A 6000-nucleotide genomic window follows, 5' to 3' on the forward strand; every position below is an offset into this window, starting at 1 on the left:
AAATTTGGCAAGAGACATAGCCTACAGATTCAACAAGCTTAATAAATTCCAAACAGGATAAACACAAAGAAATCTACATGAAGATGTATCATAATTAAAATTCTGAAAACTAATAACAGAGAAAAAATCCTGAGAACAGTAAGAAAAAAATGACACCTTAACTACAGAGGAAAAACTTTTTGAATAACAGATTTCTCATCGGAAACCATAGAGGCCAGAAGGCAGTGGCCTCTATGTACTTTTCAAGTGCTGAAAGAAAAGCGACACAGAGAAAATAACTTTTAAGAATGAAGAGGAAATCAAGATATTCTCAAAAGAAGGAAAACTAAACTAATGTGTCATCAGCAGACCTACCTTAATGAATGACTACAGGAAGTTCTTAAAACAAAAAAGAAATGATAAAAGAAGGAATCTTGAGAAATTAAAAAAAGACATAGAAAGCAAAAATACAGGGAAATAGGGCTTTCCTTCTCCCCTGGAATATCCTCACTTATGTCTGATTGTGGAGGCAAAAAACTATAACACTGTCTAAAGTGCTTCTAAATGTATGTAGAAAAAATATTTACAATTGTATTAAAAGGGGGGAGGGTAAAGGGACATAAAGGGAAGCACGGTTTCTATTGAACAGGTAAAATGACACCAGTAGACCATAAGATATATTATATATTAAAATACATAAAACACATCACATATGTGATATCTGGAGCAACCAGTAAAATAAATTTAATTTTTAAAAACTGTATAAAGAAATATACTCAGAAACAGTATAAAGAAATTGAAATGGCATTCTAAAAAAATCTTCAAATAACCCATAGGAAATCGAAGGGGAGGGGGAGAAGAGAAACAAAGAACAAAGGGAACAAATAAAAAAAAGTAAAATGGCAGACTTAAGTCCCAATAGATCAATAATTACATTAAATGTAAATGATCTAAATGCATCAAACAGATTGGCAGAATTGATTAAAAAACATGACTCATCTATATGCTATCTATGAGAAACTTACTTCAAATATAATATAGGCAGGTTGAAAGTAAAAGGATGAAAAAGATATATCATCCAATTAAAAGAGCAATCAAAGGAAAAAGAAAAGTAGTAGCTATGTTAATATCAGATAAAGTAGAATTCAAAACAAAGAGAATTATCAGAGACAGAGAAGGTCATTATATAATGATAGGAAGAGTCAATTTACCAAGAAAACACAGCAATCCTAATTGTGTATGCACCAAATGGAGAGCTGCAAAATATGTAAAGCTAAAAATGGATATAACTTAAAAGGAGAATTAGACAAATGAATAAATGTAGCTGGAAACTTCAACGCCCCTCCTCAACAGCTGACAGACTATCTAGACAGAAAACCAGCAAAGGCACAGAACTCAACATGATCAACCAACAGGATCTAACTGACATTTACAGACCACTCCACTCAACAACAGAAGAACACACATTCTATTCAAGTGTCCACAGAACACATACCAAGACAGATGACATATTGAGCCATAAAACAAGGCTCAACAAACTTAAAATAACTGAAATCAAACAGTGTGTCCTCCAATCACAATGGAATCAAACTAGAAACCAAAAACAGAAAAATAATGTGAAAATTTCCAAACACTTGGAAACTAAACAACACATTTCTAAATAATCTGAGGGTCAAAAAAGTCTCAAGAGAAAAATACACATTGATGTGACTGAAAATAAAAAATATAGCATATCAAAATTTGTGAGACAGAAGTGAAACAGTGCTGAGGGGGAAATTTATAGTGCTAAATGCCCCCAATGAATATAAATGCAAAAAATCCTTAACAAAATATTAGTAAATAGAATTCTACAATATATAAAAAGAAACACCATGACCAAGTGGAGTTTATTTCAGGGATGCAAGGCTGGCTCAATTCAAAAATATATCAATATAATACATCATATCAATGGGCTAAAGAAGAAAAATCACATCATTTCCGTATGTTCGCAACAACTGGATAAAGGGTACGTGGATCTTTCTGAATTACTTCTTATAACTGCATGTGGATCTATAATTATGTCACGAAAAGTTTAACTGAAGAAAATACTGGACCTTCACTTACTGCTCTAAGATTCAATACCCAAATGTTAACATTTCAGAATGGATCTACCCTCTTAAACAGCCCTTTATTAATCCTGGCTTTGTGCTGTACTAAATTGAGGCCACACAGATATAAATATATGATTCCTATCCTCAAACACCATGCTCGAGTAGATTGACAAACAGGCACAAATCAACAGTGAAATACTTCATAATGGAGATGGGATTTGAGCAAATCGTTGAACGAGAGGTGCACTTCCACAAGCGGAGGTGGAGAGGGGGACATCTTGGGAAGAAGAAATCATATATAAAGACACAGCTAAAAATAAGCACAGTGCCTATGGAGAGAGGCATGTGTATGCTGTGAAATAACAAAGATGAGATAAGCACTGTGGTGATAATTATGGAGGGTCCCCAAAGCCAGAGAGAGAAGTTCAAATGTCACGCAGAGAAGCCTTTCTCACCAACCCAGATGACCAAAAGCTGCAGCTCCTCCCATCCACAACCCCTCCAGCACCCTTTACTTTTTCTTTATAGCACTCATCACAAATTATAATTATTATGTATTTTTCTGTATGTTCATGTATTTAGTGCTGTCCCACCCCAGTTATCTTGAGTATTTATCATTGGGTCTTGCATACCATAAGCACTCAATAAATATTAATAAATGAACAAACAATATTCACTCCTACCTCTCTTCTATGCAGCTTCCCCATTCCTTTTCCTCCATTATCTGTCACTCCATTCACCTTGGTCCCTCTCTGACCTACCTCTTTTTGCTAATCTCTTTCCTTGCTCCTCCACCTCGGCCCAACTCTTTACCTATCATAAAAATAAAAACTCAAGTTTATTTTAAAACAGTGGTTCACAATTTTAATGTTGTAATACTCTTCTGATTCTCAACCAATTAGGAACTGTATCCCAAGAAACCTGGTAACAAAAACAAGAACTAAAGTTGTATGTTATTTCATAAGCATAACTGATGTATATATTACATGAACAAATAAGAGCAGAAATAGTTATTCCAGTTGCCTTACTTTCCTGAATATAAGAGTCTTTTACCATCACTGGAGGATCCTATCTGGTCTATGGAAAGCTGTCCATCAAAGACGGCCAGGATAGTACTCAAGGGTACTAAAGTTGTGAAAAACAAGGAAAGACTGAGAAACTGTCACAGACCAAAGACTAAGGAGACACAATGACTAAATGCAATGTGGTACCTTAGATTGGATCCTAAACATAAAGATAATAGAAAAGTGGTAAAATTCAAATAGTCTGGAATTTAGTTTTAAAAAATATAGCACTAACATGATTAAGATTCACATTTATTAATATTATTTTATGTCATTAAAAAGAGAAAGAGATGGGGCATGCAAGTGAGCCAAGAGTAAAACTCAGGCCAGAGTAGCCAGGGCTTGAAGCTGAAAAGCTACATATAGAACCACCTTCATTTTGACTTTGGTCCCATGCTCTTACCAAATGCCATGAAAATTACCTTTACCTGCAACTGCTTGAGATTAACCACCAGCTCTGACTTCCTAGCATGCTCTTTCATGTACAGTCACACGTTGGTTAAGAACGGAGTTACATACTGAGAAATGTGTCCTTGGCAATTTCATTGTTGTGTGAACACCATAGAGTGTACTTAGACAAACCTAGATGGTATAGCCTACTGCACACCTAGGCTACATGGTACAGCCTATTGCTCCTAGGCTACAAGGCTCTATAGCATGTACAAAACAACAGGAAATTAAATTAAGCACAAGAGAAAATGATGCAATGAAGAGACTCCGTCAACATGAGATGTATGAAGCTGCTGCCTGTGGAATATGGCATGCCATTTTAGAGCAAACTTTTTTTTTATAAGTAGAGTACTCTAAAATAATGATTGAAAGTCTAGTATAGTGAATACATAAACCAGTAACACAATTGTTTATTATCAAGTATTAAATACTGCACATAATTGTATATGCTATACTTTTATACAATTGGCAGCACAGGCTTCCTTATACCAACATCCTCACAAACACACAAGCAATGTATTGCATTGCGACTTATGATGGCTATGACATCACTAAGAGATAGGAATTTTTCAACTCCATTATAGTCTTATGGGACCAATGTCATATATGCGGTCCATTGTTGACTAAAACATCATGCCACAAGTGACTGTACTCAACATGCATTTATTGAGTGCCTACTGCTTAACAAGCACTTTGAAGTCTCTGGGGAAACAGGGCTCTAAAAGGAAGATACAATCTCTCCTCTCATAAAGCTTATACTCTGTGGGAGAAGCCAAGCATTTAACAAGTATTTGCATAAATGGTGAATGCTCCCAAGAGTTTTACAGCCTGCTTCTTAAAAGCCATCAGATCATTCATTAAACCATTATCTCTGGTGTTTGGAAGAAGGCTTTCAATGCAAACACAAATCAGCCGAGATAGGTCTGTGATCTATTACTTGTGATCTGCTAAATCATTTTAACAGATACTAATTCAGTTCATGTGGTTTGGGACCTGAGCTGCTATATTTCTTCAAAATCCCAGATGACAGGTATGCTGATGCTGGTTCACAAACCACACTTTGAATTAGCAAGGCTCTGAAGTACTGTGGAAACATCCCTCAAACTATCATGTAAAATGTAAGCTCCATAAAGGCAAGGACATTTTCTCTATATATACAATACTCATCACAGTATACCCAGGACTTAAAACTGCGCCTCACAGACAGATAGCATACAATAAATATTTAGTTACCAAATAAATGGATGCGTAGTCTAGACAAGAACGGTTCAATAGTAGCCACTGATCACATTTAGCTACTGAACAATTGAAATGTGGCTAGTGCAAGTGAAGAGCTGAATTTCTTTAAATTTAATTTAAAGTAATTTAAAAAGTCACATGTGCTTAGTGCTCACCACAATGGACAATCCAGGTCTAGACAAAGATGTGATGTAAAGAGGGCTGGATTAATAAGGCCTAGGTTTGAATCCCAGCTCTCTGCTGCTTAGTTTGTGACCTGTAAAGTCACAACTTCTTAGGGCCCCAACTTCTTCATCAGCGAAATGAGGACAAGACTCCCCCCACCCCCATACACACACACACATATCTCAGGGTTCTTGACAGAAAGTCTTATAAATGAATGTATTAAGCATAAGGTACGACTAAAGGTAACGTTCTCTTGCCTTCCAAAAACAGTTCACAATCACAAAGACTACTTTACCTACCGCCCACACTTGCCAGGAAATGCGAAGCGCGTTCGTAAGTTCGGTTGGCTCAGTGGCGTTTAAAATCAGGCCAAGGTCATAAGTTTGGAGGAAGGGGAACCCTCACTTAGCAGAGTTGACCAGGTAAGAGCAGCAATGACAATGCAAGTCATCATAATTCCTGGCAAATCTTCAAATGGACACTGTATTGATTATGGATGAGCAAATGACATTTCATTCATTCATTCTTCCAGGAAGGACTGCCACATAACCTAAAGTCCGCTACTTCCCATACATAGACATTTACTAATTCGGAGCCGGGACCTCTTCGCGCGCAGTGGGCCGGGAAGCCCCTACCCTGGCTGCCCGCGTGTCCTCCCCTCCCCCGTCGCGCCAGCCCAGCGAGGGTCAGCCTGGCACCGGGGCTCCAAGTACCACACGGCGGGGCTGAACCCAGGAGCCATGTTTAGCTGTATTTTTGGTGAATAAAGCAAACTTCCGTCTTCTAAAGAAAAACGGTTTCTAACTCAATGTCAAACTAGGACGGAAACTCGCTGCTCGCCGCAGCTGCCAACCACAGACGCCGCATATCCAGCAGCCCCGGAGTCCCTGACCCGGTCCCTGACCCAGACCCTGTGCGCAGCGCTCCCGCGCCCCGGCCACGGCCGCGCCGGCCACAAAGGGACGGGGAGGCGCTGACGGGCCTCCACCTCCTCCTCCAAACTCGCGCAAGCG

At 38.3% G+C, this 6000-nt stretch overlaps 1 protein-coding gene across 1 annotated transcript in view; it reads right to left on the bottom strand.

Annotated features, from left to right (window-relative positions):
• The window catches only part of GALNT1 (polypeptide N-acetylgalactosaminyltransferase 1), a 94839-nt gene extending 89537 nt beyond the window's left edge, over positions 1-5302 (bottom strand). The window contains exon 1 of the mRNA XM_015595770.2: positions 5287-5302. The gene's annotated coding sequence lies outside the window, so the exon portion shown is untranslated. The remainder of the gene's footprint in view (positions 1-5286) is intronic.
• Between the last annotated feature and the right edge of the window lie 698 nt (positions 5303-6000).

This window comes from Pteropus alecto, unplaced genomic scaffold (assembly GCF_000325575.1).
Source record: "Pteropus alecto unplaced genomic scaffold, ASM32557v1 scaffold146, whole genome shotgun sequence".
NCBI classification, from domain to species: domain Eukaryota; kingdom Metazoa; phylum Chordata; class Mammalia; order Chiroptera; family Pteropodidae; genus Pteropus; species Pteropus alecto.